The sequence below is a fragment of the Bubalus bubalis genome, chromosome 21, assembly GCF_019923935.1.
Source record: "Bubalus bubalis isolate 160015118507 breed Murrah chromosome 21, NDDB_SH_1, whole genome shotgun sequence".
In the NCBI taxonomy this organism is placed as follows: Eukaryota; Metazoa; Chordata; class Mammalia; order Artiodactyla; family Bovidae; genus Bubalus; species Bubalus bubalis.
The window spans coordinates 12,152,400-12,165,446 of NC_059177.1; the positions used below are offsets into that span (position 1 = coordinate 12,152,400).

General features: G+C 38.1%; 1 non-coding gene across 1 annotated transcript; it reads right to left on the bottom strand.

Annotated features, from left to right (window-relative positions):
- Window positions 1-4,986: 4,986 nt before the first annotated feature.
- On the bottom strand, window positions 4,987-5,058 carry TRNAC-GCA. Its single transcript has one exon. It is a non-coding gene; the product is annotated as a tRNA-Cys (tRNA).
- Between the last annotated feature and the right edge of the window lie 7,989 nt (window positions 5,059-13,047).

Consider the following 13,047-nt stretch of genomic DNA (forward strand, 5'->3'; position numbering starts at 1 on the left):
CGTCCCTGGGATTCTCCAGGCAAGAACACTGGAGTGGGTTGCCATTTCCTTCTCCAATGCATGAAAGTGAAAAGTGAAAGTGAAGTTGCTCAGTCGTGTCCAACTCTTCACAACCCCATGGACTGCAGCCTACCAGGCTCCTCCGCCCATGGGATTTTCCAGGCAAGAGTACTGGAGTGGGGTGCCATTGCTTAGATAATATGTCCCACCAAAACAAGGAAGTAATCAATAAAGAGGAGGATATGGGATGCAGGGAAGTGACAAATGGGATCCAAAAGAGGATGGAGAAAGAAAAATCTCTGGAAAAGATCTGTTCATCACATTGAGGGAACATCTAGACCAAACTGAAGCAGCAGTTGAAGGACTCTAAGAGGAATTTTCCCAAGAAAAATAGAAATCGATGGATAATCTGATACATTCAAGTAAACTTAAGCAATAATTAAACCTCTGGAGAAGACTTTGGGTACAAATTAGTGATAAATATATAGAAAACTGAGCAAAGGAAGAAATGAAGTCCTTATTAATTCCAGAGAAAGCAATATATATGTGTGTGTGTGTGTGTGTGTGTGTGTGTATATATATATATATATAAGCAAAATATACTGCATGATACAGTTGTGAGTAGTATTTGCTTAGCAATACTATTCTATCATCATATATATAGTCAGGCAGTGTCCATATTGTCTGATTCTCTAACCAAAAATTATAGCTATAATTTTTGAAAGAGAAAAAATAAGTGTAAATATTTTCTCTTTTAAGAAAGAGAAAATAAGTGTTTATATGTGGACTTAATTCCTTTCTTTTCTATAACAGAAAGCCAGTAGATAATATCTAATGTGGAAAAATGTTTTTAAATAGTAGTCTGAGCATATTATTAGAGAATGAGAGGTATCAAAGAAAGCAGTAGGAAAAAAAGACAAACAGAGTGGTTGCCTCTAAAAATACAGATTAGGTGTGAGAAGATGAGAAACATGAAATTGCTGTTTTTGTTTGAATCTTTATGGAGCTATGTGACCTTTTAAACCTTGTATCTGTGTATCTTAACTAAAAGTAAAAATCAGATTAAAAAGCAAATAGCAGTAACGTTTTTTTCCTATCTGTGAGAGAAGAAATGCTGTTTAAAATCATTCATGAAGAATCTATATCTGGCTGGGGAGCTGCTTGAGCTGTCAACTCCCATAGCTTGTTGGGTTTCCCCCCGCTCCTTATGTTTTCTAAATTAGAAAATCTTAACTCAGAATTATAGGTTGTTGGGAAGCTTTGACGGATTATTTCTGGCCTTTCACATCAAATGCAGATCTAGAAATTATGGAGAGAGTTCTCTCTAAAGACTATTTTCAGAGTTTCACCAGAGGAGAAGAGCCCCGGCTTAGTGCCACTGCAAGCTAGGTAAAAGGTCTCAGCTGGGGAGACAGCAGCTGATGGAGTTACATCCTCTCTCTGGTGACATTAGCCTCACAGGGTATCTTTGCATGTTCAGATGCAGCATTTGGATGTGATTTTTAATATGCAAAAACACACCTTAAGTGTTTTTCCTGATGAGTGAAGAAAATCATTGGTACTGGGAAAGTGTCGAACTCTCAGCCACTGAGCTGTTTGCACCACTGTTCAGTTTTAAGAAGTTGTGATATTTAATCGTTCAAAAACTCTGGTATTTAGACCCTGAAGTCAAAGATCCAGACTATTCAACATCCTAAATATATTACTGAGACATGCTATGCATAGCCACAGACATACTCATTTTAAAAGATTTGATTTCTTATTAGAAAACACTGCAAAACCTTTTTTTGTTGTTGTTGTTTGCAATTCACTGTGCAAAAGTATCCTGTACTCACTTTTTGTTTCAGTCCTATTGGCTGAGGAGACATATACTAAGTGACCACAATCAGTTTATAATCACAACTTCCATGATGTCCCTCAACAGCAAATCAGGGTCTGGAGGCATATTATAGACAGACCTCCACTATTTTCACCAATAAGCGCCATACTGCATCTAGAAGCAACATCTTCCATTGGTATAGTGATGCCTTTCCTTGCTGCTCATGTAGCTAGAGCTTCCTTAATATCAATTTAACTATCTTTTCTTTCCATTGTGGTAAAATACATATAATAAAAAACTTACTACTTTAAATAACCATTTTTAAGTATACAATTCAGCAGCATTAAATACATTCATAAAATTGTGCAAACATCACCAAAGTATATCCATCTCTAAAACTTTTTCATCATCTCAAACAGAAACTCATTAGGCAACTCCCCACTTCTCCTTCCCCTGTTCCCTGACAACCACTATTCTACCTTCCCTGTCTCCATAAATTTGCCTATTCTAGGTACCTAGTATAAGAGGAATCATATCAATACAATACTGGTCCTTTTTCGTATCTGGCAAATTTAACTTAGCATAGTATTTTAAAGCTTCATCCATGTTGTGGCAAATATCAGAATCTCATTCATTTTTAAGGCTGAACAATATTTCATCATATATACATACCACATTTTGTTTACCATTTATTTCTTGGACATTTGTCCATTTATCTGTTGATGGGACATTTGGAAACCACCTTTCAAGTATTGTGAATAATGCCTCTATGAACACTGGTGTAGGAGTTAATGTACTTTTTAAAGTCTATTTCATAATTGATAAACTAAGTTTAATTAAACCAGAAATCTCTTCTTTTAAAATCAGGCTTCATGATAAATAGGACAAAAAGCTATCGAATACTTCTCTCTCACATATATGGTGAATCTATACTGACAACTGATTTATTCAATCATTTTACTCAACTATGAAGTACAGTGTCTGCTTGTTTACATACATAACAGTCATTGATTTTTAAATGCCAGTCACATTATAAGAAATCCAATAGCTCTGATAAAGGAATTGTACTGATTATTTCTTGCTTTCTTTCCAACTACAATATTTGTTATTTTTGAAGCTAGTTTTATATCTTATCAGCAAAGGTATAATTGTACTTATTTTTGCTATGAAGGCAAATGATGACTCTATAGTTTTTATATCTTTCAACATTTAACATGGAATTTTGACAATATTGTACTGGAAATCCTTTTTTTTGCGTTTGTACTAGGGACAGTCAGTTGGTTTAAAAGTGAGGTTGATAAATTAGAATATAGCAAGGAAGTTTTGGGAAGTCTTCTATTATTATTTGATAAAATGTTAAGAGATAATAAATTAGGTATTAGAACAAAGGGGCTTCCCTGGTGGCTCAGACAATAAAGAATCTGCCTGCAATACAGGAGACCTAGGTTTGACCCCTGAGTTGGGAAGATTCCCTGGAGAAGGAAATGGCAACCCACTCCAGTATTCTTGCCTGGAGAATTCCAGGAACAGAGGAGTCTGGAGGGCTACAGTCCATGGGGTCGCAAAGAGTCAGACATGACCGAGCAACTAATACACACACACTTGACCAAAAGGATCATTGATCCAATAAAATTTATCATTATTCATTGTCATCTCCCTGTTTTCTTATTTATTTTTGTCTGCTTTTGTGTGATTATCCACATTGATTGTCCACTTATGACATACAGAGTCAAGCTTTTTTGCTTTGACGAAGTCCATTTATTACTTATAGGATTTATTTTTCTATTTTCATCACTATTATATTTTTGCAAATCACTTTTACAATGATAGTTCATTGTTAATTGTGATACTATGCAATGGTAATGATGAAAAAATGCAAGTTTAACAAAAGTAAATGACAAATGTAAACGTAATGAAATAGGACAATAAAATACATTAATTAAGATAGAGGATTAATTCCATAACTAACTCCATGTTAACCAGTATGAACTAAGGCAGTCCTTGAAGTTCATACACTGCTCTAAAAAACATGAAAAGTCAGAAATTCTATGTAAATGACAATTAATTTTACATTTCAGATTTTTAAATGATCTGTGCGTAAAATGATTACATTGCTTTTTCTTCTGAATCTGTCAAATGTTTTAGAAGCTACTGAGAGATTTTTAGTGAAAATTCTTTGATCACTTATTGAGAAATGCCATGGGGGGGATGGAGAGCTGAATTGTTCTGCAGAGCAGAGTGAGAATTTGGAGTTCTCAGGGCCAATATAGAAGGAAGACAGTGAAGCAGAGATGGAAAAGCAACCCAAAGGGTTGGCTCATGAGAGAAGATTATAAGTCAGCCTCATTTACCTAGACAGATCAAATGAAATGTTGGCAAACTGAATCCAGCATTGATCGAGCTAGAAGCATTAAAAGAGATTAGCAAATTTATTACTGTAACCTACTATATTAATAAATAAAAGACTATATGATAATAAGAATAGAAATATTGATAAAAATCAATACTCATTCAAAATGAAACTCTTAAACCAGAAGTGAACAGGAATTTCCATAACTTGATAAGGGAAGTATCTTATAAGAATCCCATAGTCATCATGATAATAGTGAAATATTAGATGCATATTCTTTAAAACCAAGAACAAAAGAAATATGGTCACTATTATAGCATCAATTCAGCATTGTCCTGAAAGTCCTGGCCAGTTTAATAAGACAGGAAAAATAAACAAGTGGTATAAGAATCATAAAGAAAGAAGCAATTTCCTCATTATTTGCAGATGATATAACTGTTTGAATAATAATTGTTAAGGAGTTCTGCAAGGTTGCTGAATGCAAAACCAATATACATAAATTTAATAACATCAATTTATTTTAGCAATAGAAATATTCAAAAGAGTAACAAAATGGTAATGTATCTAGAGACAAGATACGTAAGAATTTTACAGAAGATGTCAACTCTTATGGAAGAATATAAAAGAAAGCTTATATAAATTGGGAGATACAGTTATATACGTTATAAAAGTGGCAATTTTTCCTGTAGAGTAAAGTCGCTCAGTCATGTCTGACTTTTTGTGACCCCATGGACAGTAGCCTACCAGGCTCCTCCATCCATAGCATTTTCCAGGCAAGAGTACTGGAGTGGGTTGCCATTTCCTTTTCCAGGGGGCCTTCCCAACCCAGGGATTGAACCTGGGTCTTCTGCGTTGCAGGCAGACACTTTACCATCTGAGCTACCAGGGAATCCCTGTGGTAACAGATAAATTCAATGCACTTACAAATGAAGTTTTAAGAGTTGTAAGAAAAGAGCTTGAAAATCTGACCCTTAAATTGATATGGAAAAGTAAAGAAAGGGGAAGAACCAAGATAATTTTTACAAAAACAAGTAAGGAGGGGTCAAATGATCAACCAGATTAAATCCTACCATAAAGCATTTAGATTATGTGGTGTTGACTTAAGGAGTGACAAACAGATCAGTCAGAGAGACAGACTTGAGTGTGCATGGGAATTGGGTGTATGACAGAGGTGGTAGGAGGAATCACTGGAGAAATGATAACCTACTAAGAATGGTGCTGGAATAATCTTTATGGGAAAATATTAGAAGCCTATCACATATCTCACACACGCACGCACATGCATCTGAGGGAATGAATTATCTAAATACAGAAGAAATATGATGACTTTAAGAAGGAAATACAGGTGAATACAGTACAGAATATTGTATAGCAGTACAAATTATGATATGGATACATACATACATACAAAGTGCTATTTAAAAATTTTTTTCTTCCCTAGAAATTATATGATTTTGGCTTGTTGTTTTTTTTTTTTTCCATCTAAGAGTTCTCCAAGAAAGGTTTTTAAAATTATCAAATGGAGGGATCATTTTTTCCCCCTGATTTTGTTATTATTTTCTCATTTTATTGCAGTGTGATCAGAGAATACTTTCTTTATTATTTATACTTTTTGGACCTTGTCTAGATTTTTTTGTTTAATATTTGGCCAATTTATACAGTTATTTTTCAAGGAATATAGTTTGAAATATATTAATTAGATCTATCTTATTAATTATGCTACTCTGGTTATCTGTATCCCTACATAGTTTTTTATATATTTGATCTGTCATAGGGCTGAAAGAAATTAATTACACTTCCCTATCCCCTACAAGTTTGGCCTCAGGTCAAATAACAAGGAGGGAACACAGACCTGCCCTTCAACAGAAAATTAGATTAAAGATTTACTGAGCATAGAATACAGTTTTGCCAAGAGAATGCACTGGTCATAGCAAACACCCTCTTCCAACAACACAAGAGAAGACTCTACACATGGACATCACCAGATGGTCAACACCGAAATCAGATTGATTATATTCTTTGCAGCCAAAGATGGAGAAGCTCTATACAGTCAGCAAAAACAAGACCGGGAGCTGACTGTGGCTCAGATCATGAACTCCTTATTGCCAAATTCAGACTTAAATTTCCCTACTTGAAGAAAGTAGGGAAAACCACTAGACCATTCAGGTATGACCTTGATCAAATCCCTTATGATTATACAGTGGAAGTGACAAATAGATTTAAGGGACTAGATCTGATAGATAGAGTGCCTGATGAACTATGGACGGAGGTTCGTGGCATTGTACAGGGGACAGGGATCAAGACCATCCCCATGGAAAAGAAATACCAAAAAGCAAAATGGCTTTCTGGGGAGGGCTTACAGATAGCTATGAAAAGAAGAGAAGCAAAAAACAAAGGAGAAAAGGAAAGATATAAGCATCTGAATACAGAGTTCCAAAGAATAGCAAGAAAAGATAAGAAAGACTTCCTCAGTAATCAATGCAAAGAAATAGAGGAAAGAAACAGAATGGGAAAGACTAGAGATCTCTTCAAGAAAATTAGAGATACCAAGGGAACATTTCATGCAAAGATGGGCTCGATAAAGGACAGAAATGGTATGGACCTAACAGAAGCAGAAGATATCAAGAAGAGGTGGCAAGAATACACAGAAGAACTGTACAAAAAAGATCTTCACGACCCAGATAACCACAATGGTGTGATCACTGACCTAGAGCCAGACATCCTGGAATGTGAAGTCAAGTGGGCCTTAGAAAGCATCACTACGAACAAAGCTAGTGGAGGTGATGGAATTCCAGTTGAGCTATTTCAAATCCTGAAAGATGATTCTGTGAAAGTGCTGCACTCAATATGCCAGCAAATTTGGAAAACTCAGCAGTGGCCACAGGACTGGAAAAGGTCAGTTTTCATTCCAATCCCAAAGAAAGGTAATGCCAAAGAATGCTCAGACTACCGCACAATTGCACTCATCTCACACGCTAGTAAAGTAATGCTCAAAATTCTCCAAGCCAGGCTTCAGCAATACATGAACCATGAACTTCCAGATGTTCAAGCTGGTTTTAGAAAAGGCAGAGGAACCAGAGATCAAATTGCCAACATCCGCTGGATCATGGAAAAAGCAAGAGAGTTCCAGAAAAACATCTATTTCTGCTTTATTGACTATGCCAAAGCCTTTGACTGTGTGGATCACAATAAACTGCGGAAAATTCTGAAAGAGATGGGAATACCAGACCACCTGACCTGCCTCTTGAGAAACCTATAAGCAGGTCAGGAAGCAACAGTTAGAACTGGACATGGAACAACAGACTGGTTCCAAATAGGAAAAGGAGTACATCAAGGCTGTATATTGTCACCCTGCTTATTTAACTTATATGCAGAGTACATCATGAGAAATGCTGGACTGGAAGAAACACAAGCTGGAATCAAGATTGCCGGGAGAAATAGCAATAACCTCAGATATGCAGATGACACCACCCTTATGGCAGAAAGTGAAGAGGAACTAAAAAGCCTCTTGATGAAAGTGAAAGAGGAGAGTGAAAAAGTTGGCTTAAAGCTCAACATTCATAAAACTAAGATCATGGCATCTGGTCCCATCACTTCATGGGAAATAGATGGGGAAATAGTGGAAACAGTGTCAGACTTTATTTTGGGGGGCTCCAAAATCACTGCAGATGGTGATTGCAGCCATGAAATTAAAAGACACTTACTCCTTGGAAGGAAAGTTATGACCAACCTAGATAGCATATTCAAAAGCAGAGACATTACTTTGTCAAAAAAAGGTCCATCTAGTCAAGGCTATGGTTTTTCCAGTAGTATGTATGGATGTGAGAGTTGGACTGTGAAGAAAGCTGAGCGCCGAAGAATTGATGCTTTTGAACTGTGGTGTTGGAGAAGACTCTTGAGAGTCCCTTGGACTGCAAGGAGATCCAACCAGTCCATTCTAAAGGAGATCAGTCCTGGGTGTTTTTTGGAAGGAACGATGCTAAAGCTGAAACTCCAATACTTAGGCCACCTCATGCAAAGAGTCGACTCATTGGAAAAGACTCTGATGCTGGGAGGGATTGGGGGCAGGAGGAGAAGGGGGCGAGAGAGGATGAGATGGCTGGTTGGCATCACTGACTTGATGGACGTGAGTTTGGGTGAACACCAGGAGTTGGTGATGGACAGGGAGGCCTGGTGTGTTGCTCTTCATGGGGTCACAAAGAGTCGGACTGAGTGACAGAACTGAACTGAGCATGGCCCCACCCATCAGAAAAAGTCCCAGTTTCCCCCTCAAGTCAGTCTCTTTCATCAGGAAGCCTCCATAAGCCTCTTATCCTTCTCCATCAGAAGGCAAACAGAATGAAAACCACAATCACAGAAAACTGACCAATCTGATCACGTGGATCACAGCCTTGTCTAACTCAATGAAACTATGAGGCATGCCGTGTAGGGCCACCCAAGATGGACGGGTCGTGGTGGAGAGTTCTGACAAAACATGGTCCACTGGAGAAGGGAATGGCAAATCACTTCACTGTTCTTGCCTTGAGAACTCCATGAACAGTATGAAAAGGCAAAAAGATAGGACACTGAAAGATGAACTCCCCAGGTCGGTAGGTGCCCAATATGCTACTAAAGATCAGTGGAGAAATAACTACAGAAAGAATGAAGAGACGGAGCCAAAGTAAAAACAACACATAGTTGTGGATGTGACTGGTGATGGAAGTAAAGCCCGATGCTGTAAAGAGCAATATTGCATAGGGACCTGGAATGCTAGGTCCATAAATCAAGGCAAATTGGAAGTGGTCAGACAGGAGATGGCAAGAGTGAATATCGACATTTTAGGAATCAGCGAACTAAAATAGACTGGAATGGGTGAATTTAACTCAGATGACCATTATATGTACTACTGTGGGCAAGAATCCCTGAGAAGAAATGGAGTAGCCATCATAGTTAACAAGAGTCCGAAATGCAGTATTTGGATGCAATCTCAAAAAGGACAGAATGATCTCTGTTCGTTTCCAAGGCAAAACATTCAACATTACAGTAATCCAAGTCTATTCCCCAACCAGTAATGCTGAAGAAGCTGAAGTTGAATGGTTCCTTGAAGACCTACAAGGCCTTCTAGAACTAATACCCAAAAAAGATGTCCTTTTCATTATTGGGGACGGGAATGCAAAAGTAGGAAGTCAAGAAATACCTGGAGTAGCAGGCAAATTTGGCTTTGGAGTACGGAATGAAGCAGGGCAAAGGCTAATAGAGTTTTGCCAAGAGAACGCACTGGTCATATCAAACACCCTCTTCCAAAAACACAAGACTCTACACATGGACATCATCAGGTGGTCAATACTGAAATCAGGTTGATTATATTCTTTGCAGCCAAAGATGGAGAAGCTCTCTACATCAGCAAAAACAAGACTGGGAGCTGACTGTGGCTCAGATCGTGAACTCCTTATTGCCAAATTCAGACTTAAATTTCACTATTTGAAGAAAGTAGGGAAAACCACTAGACCATTCAGGTATGACCTTGATCAAATCCCTTATGATTATACAGTGGAAGTGACAAATAGATTCAAGGGATTAGATCTGATAGATAACCTGAAGAACTATGGACAGAGGTTTGTGACATTGTATAGGAGGCAGTGATCAAGACCATCCCCAAGAAAAACAAATGCAAAAAGGCAAAATGGTTGTCTGAGGAGGCCTTAGAAATAGCTGTGAAAAGAAGAGAAGTGAAAAGCAAAGGAGAAAAGAAAAAATATGCACATTTGAATGCAGAGTTTCCAAGAATAGCAAGGAGAGATAAGAAAGCCCTCCTCAGTGATCACTGCAAAGAAAAAGAGGAAAGAAACAGAATGGGAAAGACTAGAGATCTCTTCAAGAAAATTAGAGATACCAAGGGAACATTTCATGCAAAGATGGGCTCGATAAAGGACAGAAATGGTATGGACCTAACAGAAGCAGCAGATATTAAGAAGAGGTGGCAAGAATACACAGAAGAACTAGACAAAAAAGATCTTCACTACCAAGATAATCACGATGGTGTGATCACTCACCTACAGCCAGACATCCTAGAATGTGAAGTCAAGTGGGTCTTAGGAAACACTACTACGAACAAAGCTAGTGGAGGTGATGGAATTCCAGTTGAGCTATTTCAAATCCTGAAAGATGATTCTGTGAAAGTGCTGCACTCAATATGCCAGCAAATTTGGAAAACTCAGCAGTGGCCACAGGACTGGAAAAGGTCAGTTTTCATTCCAATCCCAAAGAAAGGCAATGCCAAAGAATGCTCAAACTACCACACAATTGCAGTCATCTCACATTAGCAAAGTACTGCTCAAAATTCTCCAAGCCAGGCTTCAGCAATACGTGAACCATGAACTTCCAGATGTTCAAGCTGGACTTATTTAGAAAAGGCAGAGGAACCAGAAATCAAATTGCCGATATCCGCTGGATCATCGTAAATCAAGAGAATACCAGAAAAACATCTACTTCTGCTTTATTGACTATGCCAAAGCCTTTGACTGTGTGGATCACAATAAACTGTGGAAAATACATAAAGAGATGGGGATACCAGACCACCTGACCTGCCTCCTGAGAAATCTGTATGCAGGTCAAGAAGCAACAGTTAGAACTGGATGTGGAACAACAGACTGGCTCCAAATTTGGAAAGGAGTACATCAAGGCTGTATATTGTCACCCTGCTTATTTAACTTATATGCAGAGTACATCATGAGAAATGCTGGTCTGGATGAAGCACAAGCTGGAATCAAGATTGCCGGGAGAAATATCAATAACCTCAGATATGCAGATGACACCACCCTTATGGCAGAAAGTGAAGAGGAACTAAAAAGCCTCTTGATGAAAGTGAAAGAGGAGAGTGAAAAAGTTGGCTTAAAGCTCAACATTCATAAAACTAAGATCATGGCATCTGGTCCCACCACTTCATGGCAAACTTCATTGTTTCTGTGGGGAAACAATGGAAACAGAGACTTCATTTTTGGGGGCTCCAAAATCACTACAGATGGTGACTGCAGCCAAGCATATTAAAAGCAGAGACATTACTCTGTGGACAAAGGTCTGTCTAGTCAAAGCTATGGTTTTTCCAGTAGTCATGTAGGGATGTGAGTGTTGGACTATAAAGAAAGCTATGGGATGAAGAATTGATGCTTTTGAACTGTGGTGTTGAGAGGACTCTTGAAAGTCCCTTAAACTGCAAGGAGATCCAACCAGTCAATCCTAAAGGAAATCAGTCCTGAATATTCATTGGAAGGACTGATGCTGAAGCTGAAACTCCAATACTTTGGCCACCTGATGCGAAGAAGTAACTCATTTGAAAAGACCCTGATTCAGGGAAAGATGAAGGCAGGAGAAGGGGATGACAGAGGATGAGATGGTTGGATGGCATCACTGACTCAATGGACATGAGTTTGAGTAAACTCTGGGAGTTGGTGATGGACAGGGAGGCCTGGCATGCTGCAGTCCCTCGGGTCACAAAGAGTCGGACATGACCGAGCGACTGAACTGGAACTGGAATCCCCTACAATGTGGATTTTGTGTTTGTTTGTTTGGCAGCTCTGCACTGCATGTGTGATCTTAGTTCCCTGAACAGGGATCAAACCCATACCCCCCTGCAGTGGAAGCATGTAATCCTCACCACTGGACCACCAGGGAATGCCCCTTCCAATGTTCTTGTCTATTTACCCTAATACTCTTATAATTTTTGATTTACGAACATTGTTGCCACATTATTTGTTGCAAAAATATACATTATTGTTTATGGATTATTTAGCATTATGTAGAAGGCAATGGCACCCCACTCCAGTGTTCTTGCCTGGAGAATCCCAGGGACGGGGGAGCCTGGTGGGCTTCTGTCTATGGGGTCGCACAGAGTCAGACACGACTGAAGCGACTTAGCAGCAGCAGCAGCAGCAGCAGCAGGGTCATTTTTATCCTGTTTATTAAGTTTGGGGCTAAATTAAACCTTCTCTGATATTAAGATCTTGCTTCCTGTTCTACCTACCTTCACTATATCTTTGCCCATTTTTTAATTTTGACCTTTCTGTGTCACTTTGAGTGGTATATTTTTAGTCAGCATAGAATTCAGTACTGCTTTGTTATATAATATGACTTTTTTAAACAGATGAGTCAAATACATTTATATTTCTTGACATGATAGATTTGATCTCAGTTTACTTATATTACTTTGTTACATTTTTAATAGTTTTTAAAATATTTCATTGTCTGATGTGTTTTATTTGCTTTATTTTTCTGTATGATTCTGAATTTAGAAGTTTTTATTTCAGTTCTAGTACTTGCTTGAAAATATACATTTATAATTATAATAAAGCTATACAATACATTGCCTTTACTATGTTCTCTCATTAATTCTCTTTCCCTTCCTTTTTATCCATCATCTGACTGTAGTTAATAACATTTTTTTCCTGCTTACTTTTGCACTGTTTAATATAGTTATTTTTCATTCCTATGTATCAACTTTAAAGAATGCTCTTTAATTTCTTGCTGTTAGAAAAACAACAAGTGAACATTCTCTGCTCCCATGTTCTTCCCTCATTCCAGTCTCAGTTTTTGCCACCTGTACCACATCAACATTTTCAGGGCTCTGGCGTTTTAGAGGGTAAAATGCCTTGGTCTTCATTTTTATCCTTCTCTGCAGGCACTGTCATTTAACAAGCCCTGGTCTGCTGAGTCATTCACCGTCCTCCATCCACTTTTGGTTTCCTGAGAGTGTTTTGACATCTTTTGTCCTCTGTGCTTTCTTTTCTACTTCTTTTTGTTCTTGTACATTTATACTGTTCCCATGCTGTCATTCCATTGGCATTTTCAGGGGGCTGGGGTAAAACATATTCATGCTATCGTCCACATTTATCCAGAATCCCCA